Below are 25,781 nucleotides of genomic sequence, written 5' to 3' on the forward strand. Positions count from 1 at the left end.
ATATATATATATATATATATATATATATATATATATATATATATATATATATATATATATATATTAGCCTATTTTGCAAAGTCAAGAAATTATGTATTTTTGATTTTTTTTTAATGAGTGGATAGATTTTTAAAATATTTAGATTATTTGTTTATCCAAACAATTATCACATCTCCTTCGAGATAATAGTTTGATTTCTTTTGATGTTTATAAATATACATTTTCCTCTTATAAATATTTTGATTACATTGTTGTATGCAATAACTCTATTACTAATTTTGAATATATGTAGTTGTCTATTAGTAATTAGTTGGTGATGAAGAAGGCAAACAATCTTGTCAAGGATTAATTTGCAGTGCACATCTTTTTCATTTTAATTCTAGATATCGCAACTTTTGACAACTAATTATTTCTTAATAGTGTCCCTTCGGAAATCAATGCAAGATTTCTTAAGAAATCTAGTGCAAGCAATCAAATAGGACTAGAAAACAACATCTACACTGAAATCAATGCATATAATGGAAGCAATCAAATAATATTAGAAACCAACAACTACATCGAAATTAATACATCTAGTGCAAGCAATCAAATATAATTAGAAATCAACATCTACACTAAAATCAATACATTTAGTGCAAGCAATCAAATAATATTATAAATCACCATCTACGTTGAAATCAATGCATATAGAGCAAGCAGTAAAATAGGATTAGAAATCAACGTCTAAATTGAAATCAATGCATCTAGTGCAAGTAATCAAATATAATTAGAAATCAGCAACTGCACTGAAATCAATGCATCTAGCGCAAGAAATCAAATAGGATTAGAAATCACCATCTACACTGAAATCAATGCATATAGTACAAGAAATATTCTTCCCTCTCTCCCCCTCCATCTATATCTATATATCCCTTCATCTCTCCTTCTTTGTTTCTCAATCTCACACCTTCCTCTCCCCATCCCAAACAAACACACACTCTCTCTCCATATCTATATATCTCTCCCTCCATCTCTCTATTTCTCTCTTCACATCCCACTATATCTCTATCTCCCTCTGCCTCTCCTTTGTCTTTTTATATCACCCCCAAAACATACACACTCTCTCTCCATATGTATATATCTCTCCCTCCCTCTTCCTCTCCCTCTCTCTTCCACTTCACTCTCTCTCTCCCCCTTCTATCTATCTTCCCTTGTGCTCTCCTCTCTCTATCTCCCTTATCACTCCTCTCTCTCTCAACCTTTCTCTCTCTATGTATTTCTTCTTATCTCCCTCTCTCTTTCCCTCCAACTCCATCTCTCTTTCTCCCTCCCTCTCTCCTTCTTTCTCCTTCTCTTCCCCCTTCCTTCCATCTCTCCTTATTTGTCTCTCTATCTCACCCCAAAAAATACACACTCTCTCTTCATCTCTCCCTTATCACTCCCTCTCTATCTCTCTCTCCACTTTTCTCTCTCTATGTCGTTCTTATTCACTCCCTCTCTCCCCCTCCAACTCCATCTCTTCGTCCCTCCCTCTCTATGCTTACCTCTCTCCACATCTCTCTCAAGTCCTTTCTCTAGTCCTCCTCCTCTCTCCTTTTCTCTCCTATTTCCCTCTCTCTCCTCCCATCTCTCTCGCTCTCTCTCTTCTATACAACCTTGTCCCTCTCTCCCTATCTCACTCCTCTCTTTCTCACACACACACACACTCTCTCTCTTCATTCCTTCTCTCCCCTTTCCTTCATTTTATCTCCATATCTCTCTTGTCATTCCATCTCTCTCTCCACCTCTATCACTTTCTGTCTTTGTTCTTCCCTCCATATATATATCTAGAGTTAATATGTATCATGATATATTAATATATATGTTATAATATAACAAATTTAATATTGTATTAATCCAAAGTTATTAAATTTAATAATATTAATATTAGATTTAATAATGTTTTTTATGGCATGATAACAAAATTTATAATAAAACTACATCAAATTAATATTCTCAAATATTAGAACTTTGATGTGAAAATATTTATGTCTTTAAAGACTTTAATATATCCATAGGATATGGTTTTTCACTTTAAAGATTCATTTTACAAATATTAATTAAAAGAAATATTAAAAGATTTTCGAGCAAGATTTCCTATTCTTTGTGTTGAATTAACTTTTTTCCTTTGATTTAAGAGATGATATTGGTTTTAGTAACTCTGAGTAAAGATGTTTAATATTTTACCTAATTTGGAATTTTAATGTGGTAATTTGTTTGTTAAAGGTAAATTTATCATCCATTCAAATTATATATAATAAGACATATTTTCATTTTAATAATTAATATTAAACCATTAATAAGATCAAAAAGTTATATATAATCTAAAGATTCAAGTTATATACAATTTAAGATTCAAACTAATATTTTGGCTGCCATTAATAAAAAATATTTTTGTTGTTTTTTGAGGACATGACATACTTACACAATTGGGCTGTAAAATGTGCCTATCAACGCAATAAATAGGCGTTGCCTATCTCTGTACCATGATGGTTTATTTTTGTCCAAAACCACCATATATTTGTGATTTCCTTTACTTTTAAATGTTTCAATTCTATTCCACTATGAATATACTCTAAAGATTAAAAGAATCAGCTAAATAATAAGAGTATTTGTACTCTCATATTTTCAATGCCAAATGGAATACAATTTTAGCAATTATCATACCCATCATTGATATATAAATTCCTGGCATATAAATTTTAAAATAGAATAATTTTATATGTTATCATGACATTAAACTTTTGTAAACTCAATATAATAAAATCTACCACATGAAATTCCATGGTATCATCTAATAAATAATACCTATTTAAAGAAGGATGAATCCTGATTATAAAATGATTTATATAAAGTTTACCGTTTAAAAATTAAAATGTCTTTGAATTATATTATTCCTTTTTATAATATTCCTTTTTATAATGGTTTTTTGAATTATATTATTCTTTTTTATAATGGTTTTTTTTAAAGAAAATGATGAACACTCTTACATGCACACTAAAATGAAATAATTGATGAATTTAAAAAAAATGATTGGCATAAACATACATTTTAATTTAACATTTCACATATTAAAGTAATTTTAGATTTATATTTTTTAAGGTTATAATCAGAATTGATGAAAGATGCGAACATATCTAATATTTACCAAAAGAGAATATATATTTATAAATAAGCTAAACAAATCATTTTTAGAAAATTTGTATCAAAATGTTTTCAAAATCTATTTTTAACAAAAATAACAAATGGCATAGTAAATGTAATTAGAGTTTTCATCACTATGAGCATAATTTATTAAAAGAATGTGAACTGAATTATATTTCTAAAATATTCAGGATTGTTGTGCATTCTTTGAAGATATAATGGCACCACCATTTGATGCAAAGAATTTTGTTGATAGGTTATAATTATCTTAAGTATTTGTTCACTAAGTGGACCCTAAATGATTGAGAAAATAAGGTAGTTCAAATATCTTAATGAATGTGATTGTGAAATTACTATTGTAAGTAACCAATGACCTTTGAATGTAAGAGAAAATATAATTAAATTACTTCAATGAATATGAATTTCAGATTAAGTATATTAAAGGGAGCTAGAACAAAGTTGTGAATACATGACAAGACAAAAGAAGAAATGTAGTTATTATATGTTGATGTAAGAATAATTTTACTCAAAACACTAAGGATGGTGATCGTGGGATAACTTACCAAGTTTCTAAATGTCATACATGCATACACTACTTGTAAGGCTTCATAGTTGTCAACATAGTTATGAAGGAGATAGTTTGGCTTAATGAAGTGCTAAAGTGGATATTATATGGTAGAAATAGGAGGTCATTTCTTGGAAGAGTGTTTTAGTGCATGGAAATTTAATTGAATATCAAAGTAACCCGTCTCTTGCAATTAAACATGTAGGGGGAGTAAATTAGGTTTTGAAGACATGTGGAAATTACAATTGACATAAAAGCAATCAAATGGGAAGGCATACTTCTTCTTAGTTGAATTTAAATAAACTAATGGTTTTTCAACATCAATTGACATGAATCTCTTTGAGGCAATGTATAGGAGATTGTAATAGTCTCGCTTAGTTGTGATGGTCTATCCAATAAAATTTTGATTAGGCCAAATATGCTCAAGGATATGTAAAAATAGGTTGCAAATTTAGATAACATTATAAAGCAACTCAAGCTTTTTAGTAGAGTTATAGGTTTCATAAGTGGTTTGTATTTTTTGAAAATGTGCCCTTACGCATGAAACCCAAGAAAGGTTCTTTAAAGTTCAAGAATGTTCTATCACTAAGATGCCTTTAACTTGAGATATATAAATGACATAAACATACCTTACTGTCTAATGTCAAGGTGCATGTCGTTATAATGTTTCATTACTAAAGAAATATGTTCTTGATTGATCTATGATTTAGGGAAGATTGAAGAGCGATTTCTAGGTGGAATATATAAGGGTGTGCATTTGTTTTCATTGAAAAAATGTTAGTGATCTAACTTATGTTATTCTTGATCGATATATAATTTAGGTGGGACTAGAGGGAGAGTCCATGGTGGAACTTATCCACATCTTGTGTTAAAAATGTCACATTGGTCCAAAATCAAGTCTTAACTTAAGAAAAAGTTCAGTGGAAACATTGTAGCACTAAGGAAGTGGCCTTGTAAAAGAAAAATGTTATGCATAAATACCTATAATTGTTTAAATAATAAGAACACATTAGGGACAATGCCATGTTGAAGGGAAATGTGATGTGATATATAAATTTTAACCCCTAACAAAAAAAAGATCATGCAAAAATAGATATCACATTTTTTTTGGTGTACTGGAAATAAATGGCGATAAGGGTAGCATCCATTAATATTTTAATAAATAGAGCTATAATTCATTCTTAATGAAAAGAATGCACAATTCACCTCATGAGAGGACATAAAATAGATGATTCATTTGTGACAAGTAACAAGGCCAAGTGGAAATTAATTATTCCCTTATAAAATAACCCATTGCAAAGAGGAAGAGGCTTATTAAGTATTGCTGACAACTACATCAATCCTGAAGGTGACAAATATGGGGTGAAAATTTCTAGTTTGCATCAACACCTCCAAGGAAGGACTTGGTTGTGTACTAATACAAGAGGGAAGAGTAATAGCATATGTGTGAGAAAACACCTAGAGCATGGTATGCATGAATGGATAATTATATGAATGAAGTTACAATTTTAAAGAAATGTTACAAATCTAAATATGATGTAAAGATCAACACAAGGGGAGGATTATTATTCAAGATATCTAGGTTGACTTAATTTTGCTAGGTAATGTTAATTCTAATATTGAAATAGTGAAGAAAGACATACAATAATCTTTGAAGATGTTTGGTATTGGAGTATCATATTACTATTTTGGTATGAAAAATGGCATTAGTGAGAATGAATTTTCCTATCCCCATTAAACTATGCCATGAATCCAACCAAGAAATTCCAAATGGAAGATTGTAACATGGGCATCATACCAATGGAAAATGGGTCAATCAAGTTGAAACAAGGAAAACAATGTGCACAACATTGTACAAGGGTAACTTGACCTACCCAAGGATTGACAAAATGTTTGGATACATGGAAGATCTCATTGGAGAGTATAAAATAATGCTAAGATATTTGAACGAAACATGGATTTGGGGATTGAAATTTTCATGGCTTAGAGATAATTTATATTTAAATGAACATAAAAAAATTGGGCCTGATACATGTAACTCAAGGAATCAACATCTTGATTTATGTTTCATGTCAGTTCCTTTATTGGAGTAAAAGAAGCAACATGCAATTGCTTTATCTTCAACATATGCATAGTAGAGATGTGCATTGCATGTGATACATGAAGGAGTTTGGCTTAGGTGATTGTTGAGACAATGATGATTAGACATATTGACACTTATAATTTCAATACTCTTAGGTTCAAATATGTGACATCTAAGAAATTCAAGAGGATTATTACTATTCTGGGTAGGTTGAGATTGAGTGCTAGGAGCCTATCATATAATTGTATGGTTTTTGGAGCATAATCATATAATTGTATTAATGATCTCCCTGTTAAAGGAGATCTACTCTACGACAAGTCCTAGACTAAGAACCATTATTGATTGAACTTGATTGGGGTAAGTGATGTAGTTGAGATTAATTCCCAAGAGGCATTGATGCACCTTGATGTAGCTCCATTGAACATGTGGTTTTGAGTTAATGGTCACTCACTATTTTGTACATTCTCTTGTGAGATATTTCATTGTGATAGATGTTAAACATATATAACTATGATGCTTTTAATTTCATATGAAATCAATTGGGTTAATATATGAGAAATATACTTATATAGTTGTAGAGATTTTGTTTACTTGAGGATGGTGTTCATAGTGAACTAATGTGTGACCAAGTAGTCCACATTTGTTGCATAATGAAGATTGATGTAAATTATTTGGCATATCCATGTTTGTATGTTGTTGAATGACATTGTGTGCCCTAAGTATTGGCATCAAGAATGCTAAAATATAATGATGGGGCTTGTTGTCAAAGTGTGCAACACATATTTACCCAAGGCCATTTAAATGTCAGATAAGGAAGGTGGTCAGAGTTAAAAATTGAATATGATGTTGATATTACTTACATAAAGGGAACCATATACTCGATGGCAGATGCTTTAAGTATGAGGCTCGAATATTTTTGGTAATTCCCTTAAAGACAAAACTGAGGGAGAATTTGCTCTATTTACAAATTGAGGATACATGGTACAATGATGATAGCAAGAGTTTAGTAGAGGATGTCAATGATATGCATCACTATCTTCCCTTCTTTTCATGTTTTGAGGACTTCAGGATGAAGTCCATTGTTAAGAGGGGGTGTATGTAGTACCCCACTTTGGTTGACAGACCCTAATATGACATTATCCTTGATGCATTATTCTTTGAGGACCTCAAGTTGAGGATCCACATATTTGAATCTTACTATGAATGAATGTGATAATAATTATTTTTCCAGTTTGATGTTATGTTGATAATAATTGTGATGGACATATTTTATAACGATGCCAAATCATATGATGGATTCATAATGTTTGTTTACATTAGTTCTTTCTCACAGTTACAAAGATGTTGATGATTATGTCATGACGATAATTTACCATACACGAGTATATTGGTGACTATTATTGTGAACAAATTCTACTAATGATTGTTGAATTTAAGCTTTTGTGATCCATATCAAGTTTTTTGAGAATATTTTTCGGCGTAAATCACATTCGAATGCATTTGTTGACGCGTTTCGAACCAACGAGTGTGGTTCATCGTCAGGACAAGTTGAAGATTCAGATCCAGGCTGCATGTTAAATAGATAGAGCAGAACATCCAACGACTATATTTGACCAGGCAATGACTATATTGAATTGGTCAGCTAGAATGGCTAACGACTATATTTGACTGGGAAATAGCTAACCGAACTGGACCAAGGGATATGGACAGGAGAACATAATGGTTAAAAAGAGAGTAATTCAGTTAAATGCCTATTACCATATTTAAATATAAATTAATTAATGGGAAATAATTATTTATTGAAATGACCTATATTTAAGTAATATAAATAAATCTTTAGCTAGTTAGTTTAAACTCAAATATAAACTAGATAATGTATTTATTCAATATGAACTAAAAATATTAAAATTATATATATATGTATATATATGTATATATATATATATATATATATATATATATATATATATATATATATATATATATATAAGTTATATAATTAAAGTTACTTAATTAACTAATTAGTAAACTAATGGTAAGTTAGTTTTATTTATATTAAATTAAAAGGGGCTATTTAATTTTACATATAATTAAATAGTTAATGGAAAGTTAGTTTAATATCTATATAAATAAGGTAACGAATCACTTAAAATTAAAAGGGTTGACATTAAATTTATATAAGAGCTATATAATTAAATATTTAGTATTATATTAAAATACTAAACGATTATTGAATGTGGCAGGAGACCACCCTTGTGAAATTGCATGTGATGAGTCGACAACCTCTGGTATGGTTTAAATTACATGCTATTGTTTAAAGAAAATTTTAAAGTTATGTTGTGATTTCTAATGACATGACAGTGTTTGCAGGCATAGGTTAGTTACTTGGACAAACGAATCACACATGGAAAATGGGGATGTATAGATAGTTGGAATTTCATGGGAGAGGTGGGATAGCATCCCTAATTCCACCTGATATCACTCCTTCTATGACTTAGGTTAGAAGGTGTTGGGATACCTTCACCTTTAAGATCACGATGTCATGGGGCAGACCCCGGATTGGGCTGCTCACGAGGATTTTACTGGGGGGTGCGCATCAAGTAAGATTCCTTGATCCCTAACACCATTAGTCTCACTATAGCGAGAGACATAGGAGGGGATAGTGGTCTCCATCATCACACCTAGTTTTTTCCCTTGTAGTCACATGATGCTTGAAGGGAAAGTGGTGTGGAACCTTTGGAACTTCAAGGGAAGTTCTTGAAGGGCATGACTGACTTACCACCATTGGTATCAAGAAGAAACTGATTAGTGTGGCACCCTTGGAACTTTGAAGGGAATTTCTTGAAGGGAACGACCTACTTAGCATCATTGGCATCAAGAAAAAACTACTAAAATATAATTAAGATATGATAATCATACTAATTCACATAATGTGGTAAGTGAGGTTTTAGAACCAAGTTATCTAAATCAAGAATAAAACTTGGGGTAAAGGGAGAATAGGAAGAAATAAAAATATTGGACCACTTGAGAACTCTACCCTTTCCACATTTGGAAAATCTTAGGTAGATAATGTGCATAAGTGTTTTGGGGGGGGTGGGGGAATAAAGTTAATTAGAAATATTAATCCTAAAATAATAAGAAAAGAGGGTGGTGAATTAAAATAAACAATCATAAATTTAATTAAAGAAATTTAATTTCATGAGAGAACCTCCATGTGGCAAGAGCCAACACAAGGATATCCATCTAAGAGTCAAATTGAGTTAAACTAGGGGGTATTTTGGGGATCAAATCTTATACCTACTGGTTGACTTGAGTGATGAACACAAATCAAGGAACATAAAGGGGAAATCAAGAGACAACTAGGAGAAGAAATAGGAAGTCATGTTGGGGTGAGGAAAAATATTATTTTTGAATAAAAATTTAAGTAAATAAATTAAGAGAGCCTTGGTGAGAGGGTGACACATGGGTGGGTGAATAATCAAACTTTTAAATTAATAAAAATAGTCTATGAATCCTCCTATAAAAGAAGGAGCAAGCTATGGGTGAGGGAACATTTTTCCCTATGGTTGGATGGATGAGATAATGCTATTATGAGTTACTATGGAGTTATAATGAGTTTTGTGAGTTGGAAGTAATTAGAGAGGGGACTCTTTAGCCAAGGTTTCTCACCTCCATCATCTAGAATTCTTCCTCTATTGAATAGCCCCATTGCAGCTTAGGGGTCCGTGGGGAAGAAGAGTACCCAAGGAGTAGGTTGGGAGGTCAACTAGCGAGTCATCAATGTTCGGTCAGGATATCTCTTTCTCCACATAGAACGTGAACTACAGTAAGGGAGTGAAAGTAGCGATAAGGCCAAGATCAACTATCCACTCCTAGGTGAACGATAATTTTTGTATTCAAGATGTTATATTACATCATTTTGGTGTATCTATAGTTACCAAATGTAAAAATGAATGACATTAGGATTTCATTGTAGATTAGGGACTACTGATAAAAATTCCTTAATATCTATATGCTTCTAAAGTTGATGGTGTTTAAAGTACTATGTGATCTTAGTAATGGATGTTGTTAGTAAATGCATACTTTAAATTGAAATTACTTGTTTTCTTATGATTGCATTCCAATATTTAACTACAATATGTGTGGGTGTTAAAAAAAATTGGTCTCATAAGGATGGTTCCAAAATTGATGGTGATTAAAGTACTATGTTTTGTTAGTAATGGATGTTGCTAGTAAATGCATAATTCAAATTGAAATTACTTATTTTCTTATGATTGCATTCCAAGATTTAACTACAATATTTTTGGATGTTAAAAAAAATTGGCATCATAGGATGGTCCCAACAACTTCACCTTGGGAAAATGAGAGCTTCCTCAAGGAGATGAATCAAGTCTTCATGGATGAAAAATAATGCACACCAGACTTGGACCAATTGATCTCCATCCTCATGGCCCAACATAATAGATAGAGTGTTCTTATAATACATTAATATAAATCCTAAATTAACCTTACACCAACAATAACACATCATCAACAAAAAGTAGATGAAATGAAAATTTTAAAGGCACATTTCCTAGTCCTTTTAGCTCACCTTTGCACTTGTAATTAATCATAATCTTACTTATCCCTTCGGATACTAGGAGGAAAAGAAAGAGGAAAAGAGGCCACCCTTGTATAAGCCCACTAGACACACCAAAAAGATTGGATGGGGACCTATTTATAAGGGAAAATTTTTTGGCAGATTAGACACAACCCCTTATCTAGTTGACAAATGTGAGACTCATTCTCATTTGAATTTCCACTAATGTAAGGAAAGTTCAATTGAATTTATCATAAGATTTAAAAAAATCAAGCTTATGTAAAATAGAGGGAATTTTGAGTGTTTTAATTGAGTGGATTGGTTCTTGGGTAATAGCAATAACATCATGAATTTGACATGTGAAAAGAAACCCAATTTGGTCCTCCAATACGATGTCATTTAGAATAGGCTTTATATGATTTTGTAGATCTCATTATAAACCAAATTGTAGCAATAAATAGGTCTAAAATTGTTGAAAGAAACCACATATTGTTTTATAGGGATAAGGAATGGAAACATGGAGCTCATGCATGTAGAGATTTTCCATTTTTATTGGATTCCTAAACCAATTTTAGTAGATCGTCTTTTAAGTGCTCATTGAAACTAAGAAAGAACTCAATCGAGAACCCATCAGGACCTAGGATTTTACTTTATTCATAGAAGAAATAGTAGAGAAAATCTTGTTCTTCGATACTTTGGCTTTCAAAGCCTCATTCATGTTATTGGTGATCACCCTTAGAAATAGCCTAAGCACAACCAAAATCTCTTTAGTAGGGCACCCAATAGTTTCTAAGAATAAGGATCATAAATGAGCTCTACCCACAACCACTTTTTCCTCAAAATATTTAGCCAATGAGCCGTTTATTGGAAATATCCTATAGAGTGTTGTGATTTTTTCAAAAGGAGACATATTGTGAAAAGTTTTTGGGTTATTATTGCTTTTAGTGTAGGTTTTAACCTGGTACATAAATTACCTACATATGAATTCTAACAATAGAAAATAAACAATGGCGAGAGCATAACACATAAAACAAATATATACAAATATTTTCCTCTGTATCCCAAAACTGGGGCTACTAGATTGATTTTTCATAATTTTCCTTTCAATGTTACAATACATATATATACATTCCAAAGCATCCATAAACCCCAATCCATTAACCCTAGATTAGAACATAACCGTAGTTCCCTTAACCGGATCTACAAAATACCATGGACAGAAAACCATCGTGCCCAAAATCATGTGCGAAATCCATGAAAAAAACCATAGGTAGGTCTGCCCACCTAATATAGGGTCCAATTTTTTTTTCACGGCGTGCTTTGCTCTTCAGCCCCCATGTAACCTCTTCTCTATCCAAGAGACCCTACCTTTTGCTCATTAATAATTTTAATGTTGTTGCCTCATCTTCAAAGAAGAGGCCAACCTCATTATATGCACAAAGGAAAGAGATTTTATTCTTTTTATTCTTAAGGAGAGCTTGGGATATTTGTTTGAAAGAACTGCCCACTTTTTCATGGCATCCTTGAATCTGCACAAAATTTCATAAAATTGATGCATATACATCAATCCTAAATCGTTAGAGAAATGCACCTATATAGAAGAAATAAGGACCCTATAATCTTATTCAACCAACCATTTTTAGTTAAACTTTAAGGGAGATGGAGGATTTTTCTCCCCATGGTCTAGTTTTAAAAGAATTTTCACGTGATCTACTAATCCCCCTAAACTTACCAAAGATTTTAGTATCAATACACCATCAAGCAAAGACTCATAAATGAAGGATCTATCCAACCACTTAAAAATACCTACCTCTCCCTTCCTATTGTTCCTCTAGGTAGGGGTCGGCTTAGGAGGCTTGAGATTCACTAGATGGTGAGCTTTAGTGAGGTGAGCAAAAAACCCTTCAAGAGGGTCACAATGACGGTGTTCCCCCAAAACATCCCAATAGAGAAATTTAAATTTAAATCACCCCCTAGGATGAGGTTGTCCCAGGTCTTCCTAAACAACTTTTTATCAATAGACAAACCATACAGATTCCTGATTTTGAAAGGTGAGGCAAAGTCTAAAGCTTCTAATTTGAATATAATCTTGTAATTCAAGATATAAGAAAGATAGGACTTTGAAATTGGGTCCACATGTTGTGATTAACTCTCCCGAAAGTCTACCCGAGTCAAGAGAATGAAAGGACCAATATTTTAACCAAGGGGAGAGAGACTCCACTTCCTTTTACCCAATGCACATTATTTCATGAAGTAGAATAATATCTAGAGAGAAAACATGGACCAATCTCTCAAGGGTTAAGAGTTTGGGGGTTCTCCCAACTCCACATACATTAAAGGTCATAAAAATCATTGCACATCCCAAAAGCGGGAATTCCTTGTTATAAGGGTTCAAAAAATAGTGGACTATTTACTAGCCTTGACCTCCTTCCTTGTTTGGAGTTCAGTTAAAGAGATATGGGATTTTTTACCAATTTGGGAGATCATTGAGGCTTCTAGGACCAGCACTTCTTAAATAATTATTGAATCCTTAGAATTTTGACATGAGTGAAGGAGATACCTAAAGAAGTGATAATAGCTCAATTTACTATTTATCCCATATTAAGGAAATTCATCATGAAGACATGAGCTATTCTCACCCTTCCCTGCATCTTCACCAGGGGAATGATACAAAGGGATAGGAATAGGTGGCATTGATGATAGGGGAACAAAAGGAAGAGGAGAGGATTCAGGATTTTAGGGGTTAGGAACAAAACTAGGCTAACCTATGAGGCACACAAGAGGACATGAGTGTGTCACTTAGTTGAGGACCATGAATGTCACAATATTTCAATACATCAACATAATGAGCATCATGCTTACTATATAAATTAACCAGCGATGAAACCTACAAATAGTCCTTCTTCCCTTCTATTTTCTTTGAAGTTGAATGAATATCCTTCAAGTTTATGTCCAAAAATTTCACCTTCTAGGCCTACTTTTGGAGTCAAAGTATTCACTACCTTTAACTTCCAAATTTTCCTAAACAAAGGCTTTAATATTGAGGGGGTAAAACATTGAGCATGACTATGTCCTACTGAATGGAATAAAAAAAAAATGGAATGTGCTAATATTCATTGAACCAAGTCCAAGATAATAGACCCTCCTTTTGTGTCAACATTCATTTGCACCCAAACCCATCTCTAGTCTAGTTTAGGGATATAGCCCTTCTTCATCCAAATGAACTATCCAATTTCACTTGAGATAATTTACATAAAATTTTCATGCTAGAAAACCATAGGCAGTCCAAGGAGGATTTCCACATCATGATGGTAGAAAGTGACTCTCTATTAGGGTCAAAGTTTACTACTCATTATTTAAGAAGTAGGGGAGAAGGACCCTAACTACAATCATGCTTTAGAACGACACACATATCATTTGTAGATATAAAAAAAAACTAGATCTTGTTGGAGAATAAAATATGGAAGTTATTAAAACAATTCTCGTTATCCTTGATAATTGATTGTGAAATTATGTTAACTTCTTATTATTTTTCGTTAGATTATTTTCATCAAACAATTATCAAGGCCATAAAACAAGAAGATCATACAAGACAATGGAAACATGATGTAGGTTCCAAGCCAAGGCAAAACTCCTCCAAGGGGAAAACCTAGAAATAATTTCTTCTCTTCTTATAGAATTAGATCAAATGAAAAATTCAAGACCCAAAGATCAAGATCAAAATCTCCTTTAACCACCAAGTCAACCCTCCAACAATTCCTTCCTCAAACAAGCTCAACTCAACAAGTGAAATCTACCTCCGTGATTTTTTTAGATAAAAAATCATATTTTCCGTCGTAGTCCTCAGAGATATCTTTCCAACGGGCTATCATGCACGTCAAACGGAGATCGTATGCCAAAGTTACGACCCCGGGAAGTTGATGTACCAATTTACCCAAACGGGGCCCATAGTTTGGTGTTTCATCTTCTAGGGTTAGGTTTTGGAATGTTAAGGGTTTTCCATTGTTTCTCAATAATAAATAGGCCTTCGAGCCTCATTGTAAACACAGTTCGAAACAATTCAGAGGCATGTAGCCAACACATCTCTTCTCAGAGATAAGCTACCATCGCCCTAGCTGGGTTATTTCTATTTGTAAGCATATTTCAGTATTCTCCATTAATGAAATGATGTATTATTTCCTTTGCATCTCTGTTTTTATGGTTATCGCATCTCTGTATTTATGGTTATCTCTGTAATCTATTGCGTTCCTGCTTAAATCCGGATCAGTGGTATTAGAGCGGTCTGCTTTTTCTCTGTTTTTCTTTGCATGTCCCCAACGAGGTCGGGATATAAGGAGTTAGGGCTTGAATTGGTCGAACCTTTGCAAGACCAGCCTCGCAAATCTCGACGACCTCCCATGGAGGATGAGAAGAAAGACGAGGGGGCAGGAGATCCTATCAGAATCTTGCTCGAAGAAGCCCTCGAGCGGCAAAGGAACGTGATGATGGATAGCTTTGCGCAGATCCTTCAGCGGCTACCCAGAGGCGACGCATCGGCTTCCAACAGCTACTCTGGAAACGCCACACCCACAACCGTACAGTATCGGGTGGCTTCACGAAGGACGAGATCTCAAAGTTCACCAGTAGTGCCGCCTTCCCTACAGCATCAAGCCCTTCACAGATGAGGTATTGTGTGATGTTACACCTCTAGATGTTTGTGATGCACTATTAGGCCAGCCATACTTGTGGAGGCGACATGTTGTGTATGAGTCAAGGCCTCGCGCTGTCATTATTTCTTTGGATAATTCATTATACAGGATACCAGAGGTAGCTCCACCTACCACCACCTCTTTGATCACTGCTAAGAAAGGCAGCAAGCTCATCTCACAGACTAGGAAATTTATTTTCTGTCTGGTTCGCTGCCAAAGTAAGGGGAAGATCGTTGCTACATCCATGACCCCCGCAAAGGGTTCCTCCACGCAGCAGCAGCAACATAGGGATACAGTCATGACAGAACACGGGAACAACTTCTCCTTACCCAGAGGGGTACCACACAAGTTTCAGGTGGGCAAAAAAGTTTGGTTACATTTGCAGAGAGAACGCCTTACCAGAACCCATCAGAAACTCAGACCGCTTCGACATGGTCCTGACACCAGTAACAAGGTTGTGGGAAACAATGCTTTGAAGCACAACATTCCTCCATTCCTTCGCTTGCACCGATTGTTCAATGTGGACCATCGCCGACCATGCTTCCCACCATTTCTGGACACATCAGAGATTGCAGAACAACTCATTGGAGACCCAGCTCAGCAGAAGCTTCCTCATCTCAAGGAGGAACTCAACGCAATGGGGACCATTGCTTCCTAAGGGGGGAGGAATGATCCAGGTCAATGTTGGTGGCCACCCACCTATCCCATTTGGACCCCCACAACTGTCTCTTTTAGTTTTTCAGTTTCCTTAATTATAGGGCAGTTTACTATTTTTAGCAGTTTTTCGGGTCCTAAACTTCTGGAGCCGTTTTGAGGTCCTAAACGACATTTTTTGGGAAATCTACCTTCCGCAATTTTTTTAGATAAAAAAACTTCTTTTCCGTCGTATTCCTCGGAGAGATCTTTCCAACGGGCTATCATGCGCGTCAAACGGAGATCGTATGCCAAAGTTACGACCCCGGGAAGTTGATGTACCAATTTACCCAAACGGGGCCCATAGTTTGGCGTTTCATCTTCTAGGGTTAGGTTTTGGAATGTTAAGGGTTTTCCATTGTTTCTCAATAATAAATAGGCCTTCGAGCCTCATTGTAAACACAGTTCGAAACAGTTCAAAGGCATGTAGCCGACACATCTCTTCTCAGAGATAAGCTACCATCGCCCTAGCTGGGTTATTTCTATTTGTAAGCATATTTCAGTATTCTCCATTAATGAAATGAAGTATTATTTCCGTTGCATCTCTGTTTTTATGGTTATCGCATCTCTGTATTTATGGTTATCTCTGTAACCACCCATATTACTCATCGACCCATGGAATTTACCCATGGTATTGAAATGGCATCCGCCCGTGGTATTGTAAAATCCACCCATGGTATTCATTCACCCATGGAATTGACCCGTGGTATTGTAACTGAAAAATACTATAAGTAGCAAGCCACATTTTTTAAAAGGACAGATTGTCCACCACAATGTAGCCTTTACAGCTCAGAGGCATGTAGCCGCCACATCTCTTCTCAGAGATAAGCTACCATCGCCCTAGCTGGTTTATTTCTGTTACTATTTTAAATAAAAGTTTCTTTGTGGTTTTGTTTATTGGGCATTCTCCTTATTTTTCTTCTGGAAATTCAAGTTTTTAGATCTTAGGGGTCTCTCCTCCCAAGATCCATTTCAATCTCTTAGATCTTGGGGGCCTCCCCCCAAGATCCAGATCAGTGGTATCAGAGCAGGTTATGATTCCATGGGCAGCGACTTTGCAGATCAGATCTGAAACATTTGGTACAAAATTTACAAAAACAAATACTAGATCTGGATTCCTCTCGAAAAATCACCCAATTTCAAAAAAAAATGGGTCAAATCGGAGTTCGGATGTGGGAGATATCGCTGATTTAAAATCAGCTATTTTATCAGAATTTTTGTGACGGCGGAACTGTTGCAGCGCGAATCTGAGATCTCAGAGTGTCCAGATAAGGATTTCCAACTCATGGGAAGATGCAAAATGATCCTTCTGCTTCCAAAAATAGGTTATAATAAATATTCTGAGTTATATTGACTGAGTTATGTCCATTTTAATTCTGGAGCAGCATTCGGAGTGGGTTCCCATTGGAGACGTGCCCTCCCACCCCACTTTAGTAGGCACCTGCTTCACATTCATCAGTTTCAACATAGCATCATTCGGCTTTCGTTATTTGGAGATGTGCCCTCCCACCCCAGGCTATGTAGGCACCTGCTACTTCATCAGCAACCAACATCATGGTAATGGGTCAACCGCATAAAATCCTTGTCATCGAAGTCCATTTGCTAGGCCGCACACTGTCAGAATCAGAGTTGGTCACAAGCATTACAGGGTATCTCTATCCTCGGATCTTTGTTTATCAGGGTTTTGGGTTAACCACATAAAACCATTATCTTCAGTGGCTCTTCATATTCCACAAAGGTTTCGCAGGAGGGAACTTTATGCAATGGGGACCATTGCTTCTTAAGGAGGGAGGAATGATCCAAATGGAAAATGGCATCAACCCATGGTACTCATCCACCCATATTATTCATCGACCCATGGAATTTACCCATGGTATTGTAAATGGCATCCGCCCGTGGTATTGTAAAATCCACCCATGGTACTCATCCACCCATATTACTCATCGACCCATGGAATTTACCCATGGTATTGTAAATGGCATCCGCCCGTGGTATTGTAAAATCCACCCATGGTATTCATTCACCCATGGAATTGATCCGTGGTATTGTAACTGAAAAATACTATAAGTAACAAGCCACATTTTGTAAAAGGACAGATTGTTCGCCACAATGTAGCCTTTACAGTTCAGAGGCATGTAGCCGCCACATCTCTTCTCAGAGATAAGCTACCATCGCCCTAGCTGGTTTATTTCCATTACTATTTTAAATAAAAGTTTCTTTGTGGTTTTGTTTATTGGGCATTCTCCTCTTTTTTCTTCTGGCAATTCAAGTTTTCAGATCTTGGGGTCCTTTCCCCCAAGATCCATTGCAAGTTTTCAGATCTTGGGGGTCTCTCCCCCCAAGATCCATTTCAATCTTTCAGATCTTGGGGGCCTCCTCCCAAGATCCGGATCAACAAGGTCAACGAAATTCAAACTTCAAAATTTCTAGTCAAATCGAAGTTTCAACACTCTATTTCAGATCAATAGTTTGGATATGCAATTCTTGGCCTCCTGTAATTAAACTTAAACCCTAATCTTACATATGTGAGAGAATCCAAGCATAAAAATCACGTTTTCCTTCTTTCCTTTGACTTTCTCTTTTCTTCTTGATATTCATTCTTCTTACTTCCTCTTTCTTGTTCCAAATCAAACTTTTTGAAGTGTGTCCAAATGCATCAATTTTTTTTGCTTTATATACCCTTCTCAAGAGGTCGAATAGGCATCTCCCAGGGCGACTTTTGACTAGTAAGGTCGGCTTAGTCTTAGAGGTCATTTTGACATTCTAGACTCAAAAATATTTTTCTTTCTTCTTACAAATTTCCCAAATGGGTCTTATACATATGAAAAATACTATTTTGACTCAATAAACCCTAAAAGCATGAAGAACATGCTTGACCTAGATGAAAAATCAATTTGAGCATGAAACCCATGGTTAAAATAATAATTATGTTTCTTATTTTTACAAATATATACAATTTCATAATTAAAAAGGTAATTATGAAGACCAAATCTACTTACATTCTCTAACAGATCCAACCCCTAACAAGGATGGAAGGTTGGACAAATCCAAGCATAGGAAACCCTAGACTAATATATCATTATTTGAGACTTTTTGTACAAAATATTCCCTGAGAAATCAATCATTATTAGCCCTAAACAAAAAATTTAGAATACTCTCCATAGAAACATTTTTATCAACCACCATTCTTACTGATCCTTTCCAAGCATGTAACACTTAGAAGATTTATTTGTTGGGGATATATGAGAGGAAATATGCCATGAGCCGGACGAATTGGAGGAAGAAAGAGAGTTTACCTGAGAAACTGCACTAGGAGTAGGCTAACTAGGGCTACATACTAATAGTGATAGTGGGACATCTCCTCCTTTGAGCATGAGATCACTAAATCCAACATCAATTCCATCTTGAAAACCCTCCTTTCCACCTTACATGTCATTAAAACTTTATTTAAATTTTTATATGTAGTCTCATTTTGTGCCAACACTTGTTCTTGACAAAGGGCTAGAGATCCTTGAGGGCTATGGGTTCCTATCCTTCTACTATCCAATAAACTCCAAATCCCAACAAAAGATCTTGGTCATGCCTATGATTTCATGACCATAACCCACTTCCACCTCATTCACATTATGAATGCATCTGCAAAAGGAAAGGAGAGGGAATTTAACTCGCTAACACACCTACAAAATGAAAAAACCCTAAAATCTACCCATTACACGTATCTCCTAAGTGTTTTTATAAACAAGGTCTATGTAAATTAGATAAATAAAATAATAAGATACTTATATTTAAAAGAATGTAAAACTATAAATTTATTTTATACATATACATATATATCTGAAAGAAACGGGTAGAGATTTGTCTTATTACTACATATTATAATCTTCCTTGCAGGTTTGAGATTGAGCACGAAGTCTCAATCCATAACCTCAAGCGAGTTCCCCATGACACCAAAATTTCAGTATGTTTCCAACTAAAAATTTTCCCAAAAAACCCCAATATCCAAACACATTTACATTCCATTTTTCACTATTTTTGTTTTGATTTAGTCAAACTTATTTTTATTAGTGAAGTACTTTTTCCTTTCCCAACTTGAGTCCAACCAATGTTTTTCTACAAATAAGATGGGTCATTCTTCGACAAGTGCATGTTTTTGTTCTTGAAGTCTTCTTCATTTTCCTGATCTGTCTAAGAAGTTTCCTTTCCAATGTTATTCCTTGTGGTTTCCGGAGGGGATCCATTTTCCATTATGGTTTGTTGCTTTTCCACTTTCGCTAAGTATGGAGAATCCTTAATGGCATGTGTTTTTTCTTGATTTATTTTTCTTGTCTCTGATGCATTTTCTTTGGAAGTACCAACTTCCCATTTATCTTCTATTTCTTTCTTATCTCGAGACTCTTCCTCTTTATATACCATATTATAGTGATTTCCCTAAGCTCATTCCCACCATTTAGACCTTCAATGTTTTTTTCGATCTTTGTTGCTCTGACACTTGATGCAGTTTTTAATACATGCATCATTTCATAGCACGCTTTACACCATAATGAAACATTTTCATAGTCGATATTTTGGACCTAGACATAATTTAAGTTAAATTAATCTTAGTGGGAAAACCCTTATTGAAGTCCATCTCCACACAAATTCGAGCATAAGTAGTTTTATAACAAAAAAATTATTTGGGTTAAAACTTTCCAAGGGCATTCCCAATAGAGGTTAACGATTGGAGATTCCAAAGATGCAAGGATAGGTTTGGAAGCCTTACCCAAATTGGAGTTTTGGAGATTGATGTCATTACTGGATCAAAGGTGGGAGACAAGGGTGGTATGAAGAGACAAACATTACCCTGTAACCATGGCCCAAATTCACAAATGGATCATTTGTCCTCAATATTATCAAAAAGAACAACGAAAAGTCCCTGAGCCATGGGATAAATATTCAGATCATCCATTAATGGAGATTTCCATGTCTCAAAGATCTATTTGTTTAGACCCATCAGCCACACCTAAAATCCATTAAACCTACAAACCAAACCTTGCTTCGAAAAAACTACTCATAGGTGAAAGCTTCTTCATCCAAAGGAACACTAGGGGAAGGAACTTCTTGAACTACCAGGAAGCCAGATTAGGATTTCATAATGGAACTATATGAAACTGAAGAATAGTTTGCTTGTCTGGAAACCATTCCTACAAAATAAATTATATTCATTGTTGAATCACTAAGATTCACCATTGATTAGATTGCAACAAATATATGCAAAGAAATCTAGGGTCGAAGCATAGATCTAAGGAAGAGAAAGACTTCAAAACAACAATAAGAGGAATGGAGGATCAAGAGTCACGCTATTTGGATTGTAGGGGGTGATAACAACACATTTTTTTTCATAATTTTTCCTCACAAAGAAGGAGAGACAATAAAAGTTTGGACTTAGAGGACAAAACATGTAGGAAAATTTATAAGCTAAAGTATCTTCACAAGGAGGTAGAAAAATATTTTGGGAATTTATATAGTTCAAAGGGGTGGGCATTTATATGCAAATAGGTGTCATTCACTCATATCTTCAAATGTTTACAATAGAGGATGATGTGGTTATTAGGTGGTCAGTCATATTCAAAGATGTAGAATATGTTCTAAAGTCATTTTCTAGGGACAAAAGCTCAGGTTCAGATGGGTGGATCGTGGAATTATGATTACATTTTAAGGATATTATGGGGTCATATATACTTCACTTAGCCGAAGAATAGAGGACTTCTCATATAATATCAACCAATTTAAATTCTACTTTACTGCTTTGATTCCAAAAACGTTAAGGCTTCATTTTTCAAGGACTATCAACCTATTTCTCTATGAAATATTACATGTAAGATGATTGCAACAAGGTTGAAAGATGTGTTATCCAAGATGTAGTGGTTATTTCTCAGGAATGTATACATTTTAGAAAGGTAAAAGAAAAGGAGACGTTGTTATTGAAATTGGACTTGATTAAAGCATATGACTATGTGGATTGGTGTGTTCTGAGAATGGTTTTACACAAAATTGGTTTTCTTGTGGAGGTTTTCAATTAGATTACGGCATGCATTATTTTGGTAAACTATGTTGTCTTGATAAATGATGTTCGTTCAAGTTTATTTAAGGTCTCGATGGGTTTGAGGCAGGGTTGATCTTTATCTCCCCTATTATTTTTGTTGGTTATCGATGGGTTGAGTATATTTATTATTGAGGCACAATACAAAGGTTTCTTTGTGGGTATCAAAGTCTTCAAAAATATTTTCATAACACACCTTGTGTTTGTGGATGATGTTCTAATTTTTGGAGAGGTTTCCACTTTGGAATGGAAGTATCTACATCAGATCATCTCCACATTTGGTGATGCAACAAGTTTTTATGAGCAACACAAAATCTTTGATAATTGAAGCATATTATGAACATGTCACTATTTTGGAGATTGTTGGTATTTTTACTGTTGAAGTGGTTATAATGGACATGGGCTTCAAATATATTGGCTTCCACCTAAAACCAAACAATTATGGTATTAGATATTAGTGTTGGTTGATTCTAAAATTTCAAAAACAACTGGATAATTGGTCAGTAAAGTGGTTGACACTTTGGGGTACATTGAGTTTAGCTTAGTCAGTCTTGAAAAATATTTATGTATATTGGATGAACCTCTATTTGATGCCCAAAAATATCATTAAGCATATTAACTCCATAATCTCAAATTTTATATGGTCGGGTTCTAAATATGTAAACAAGATACATCTAGTTTAGTTGGAGGATATTTCTATGAGGAAAGAGGATGGAGGTTGACACTTGGATTATGGCATGAATTACTTCGATAAATTATGCTTTCTTGATAAATTATGTGCCTTCTAGTTTCTTTAAGGCCTCGAGGTGTTTGAGGCAAGGTTTCTCTTTATCTCCCATATTATTTTTGTTGGTTATTGATGGGTTGAGCATATTTATTATTGAGGCATAATATAGGGGTTTCTTTGTGGGTATTTAAATCTCCAAGAATATTTCCATAACACACCTTATGTTTGTGGATGATGTTCTAATTTTTGGAGGGGTTTCCACATTGGAATGGAAGTATCTACATCAGATCATCTGCACATTTGGTGACACAACAAGTCTTTTTATGGGAAACACAAAATCTCTGTTAATTGAAGCATCTTATGAACATGTCACTGTTTTGGAGATTGCTGGTATTTTTGCTGTTGAGGTTGTTATCATGGACATAGGCTTAAAATATCTTGTTTTCCACCTGAAACCAAACAATTATGGTATTAGATATTGGTGTTGGTTGATTCTAAAATTTTAAAAAAGAATGGATCATTGGTCACCAAAGTAGCTTACACATGTGGTTAGGTTGATTTTGGCTCAGTCAGCCTTGCATAATAGTTTTGTATATTGGATGAACCTCTATTTGATGCCCAAATATATCATTAAGTGTATTAACTCCATAATCTAAAAATTTATATGGTCAAGTTCTAAAGATGTAAACAAGATACATCTAGTTTAGTTGGAGGATATTTCTATGAGGAAAGAGCATGGAGGATGGGGTTTAGAGATCATTGAAAATTTTGGATGGGCTTTAGTGATGAAGAGTTTATGGAGTGCATTATTTGGTGCAAGAATTTGGCAAAGGATTATAAAAGAAAAATACCTAAGAAAGTAGTCAATATAGTAGTGGATAAAGTATAGGGCATGGGTTCCTAGCAAAGTCTCATATATATGGAATAGTTTTATGAAGGTAAAATATGCGTTTTTAGGAAACTTAAGGTGGGTGATTAGATCAGGAACATTAGTGGAAATTGGTTTGGACCCTATTAGAGGATTTCCATATAATCCTTCACTGCCTTTCTCACTCCTCAGATACATCCATGATAAAGGTATATATTTTATCAATAAGATCCAGATTGCTGATGATCCTATTTTCTAATATATGAATTGGATATGCTCTAGAGATTTATGTTTATATGGTGAATTAGCAAAGATATGGGATAAATATGTGATAAATTTGTATCTGGCTAGAATCACATTGTTATAAAAGGAAGACATCTTTACATATGATGGTAAATTTGTTTAGGGGAATATCGTTGCTAATGCCTACAAGTATATTACACTAACATCCCTAAGATATCAGGAAAGATGGTGGTTCACAAAAATATGGAAATGGAACTTTCCCCTAAAACTCAAAGGTTTTGGGTGGTTGGTTTGGCATAATAAGATTTTAACTTGGGATCATTTATGCAGGACAATATTCAAAGGTACCGACAAATTTGTTATGTGCAATACTAATAATGAGGATGTTTCCAACGTTTTTCTCAAGTGTCCCTATGCGTTTTCTGTTTGGATCAGTGTGTTGAACATTTTAAATATAAATGCTAGATGGAATACTACATCAGTAGAAGTATGTATGAAGGAATGGAAGTCGGAATATAAGGAATTTAAAACCCTTCCATTTTATATTTTCTGGGACATTTGGAGGAGTAGAAATGCATATATTTTTTAAAATATTCCATTGGACATTAACAAAATTTGCATAAAAATATGTGCATATTATAATGAGATTGGGTTTGTGGCACATAAGAGAACATTGAGATGCATTCAACAAGTGAAGCTCTGGAGCAGATATCTTGTGGCATTTTTTGATGGGGCTACAAATCATAACATATTCAGTAGTGGGGCATACATCGTCTGAAGTCCATGTCATTTTTATCATTTTTGTTGGAACAACAGTTCAAGTACAAACACTAGGGATGAGATCAATGCTCTTTGGGGAGTTTTATATTGTGTAAAATGGTTATCCATTGAGACATTCGATTTTTATGAGGATTCAAAAGCTACTATAGACTGGGAAAATGAAAAGTCATTTTTCAATGCAGCAATGCTCATTAATTGGATGAACAGAATAAGGGTGTTAATTGAACATTTCAGTGGGGTGACTATTTCTCTTATATACAAGGAACATAATAGTATTTTTTATGCTATCTCATAGATGGGACATAGATACCAACTAAGGGAGATCAATTTCTCTGCATATAGTAATGGCATACTTCAAAGGAATGGGAAAATATTGTTTACTTGAGTTCCATAATTGATGTTTACCTAAACATTTCTATGATTAGTTAAAGACATACTCTTTTGTTATGCAGTTATTATCATATGATTTTTTGTGAGACTTCTACCAGAACATGTTTTCAAATTTGGAATATGTGTTTTCTCTTGTGATACAGTCAAGACACTAGAATATGTAAATAATCTCTTTTAATGCAATAGCCTGTTGGTTTTTTCTTTCCCGAAAAGAAAATATTAACTATAATAATAAAGAAATGTTAATTAATACTCAGATCAGAAGCTTCACATCAATGAAACTATTTATCACCATATTTTAAATGATTTGGGTCAATACATAATAATCAAAAGATGTATTTGTCACCAACTTCTATAACTATTAAGTTATTATTATTGGAGCTCAACAAGAATTATGGAGTGGAGACAAAAGCATCCAGATAAAACATAGTTATCTTAATCAAGTTTGGAATAACGGAAAACAATAACTTGAATATTTCGAAAAAGACGGGACCAATCCCTATGCATACTTGGAGGGGATAAGATTTATTCTCTCTCTCTCTTAAGTTTCCCACTCTGTGACTTGCTTAGCTGATGTCTCCCAAAATTTTATTAAACTTACCCATTTAATGCATTTGTGTAGAATAATGTCTTAGAGAACAATCCTAACATAGGCAACCTTCTTTGTGACAATACAAATGAAGACTTCCCACTAAAGTACACTTTCTTTTGGCAAACCCTCCAAGATAGATACAAATGTTAAGATTTGATGAGTACCCTCTTTATTTTAGAGAAGAATCTTCGACGAAAATCACATAGACATAATTTTTTGTTGACGCGTTTTGAACCAACCAGTGTGGTTCATCGTTAGGACAAGTTGAATGAGCAGATCTTGCTATGCATTATAAATAGATCGGGTAGAATATCCAGGTAACGGCTAGATTT

Source organism: Pinus tabuliformis, chromosome 2_1, assembly GCF_031772625.1.
Source record: "Pinus tabuliformis cultivar Carrire ecotype Pingquan chromosome 2_1, CPIR1, whole genome shotgun sequence".
In the NCBI taxonomy this organism is placed as follows: Eukaryota; Viridiplantae; Streptophyta; class Pinopsida; order Pinales; family Pinaceae; genus Pinus; species Pinus tabuliformis.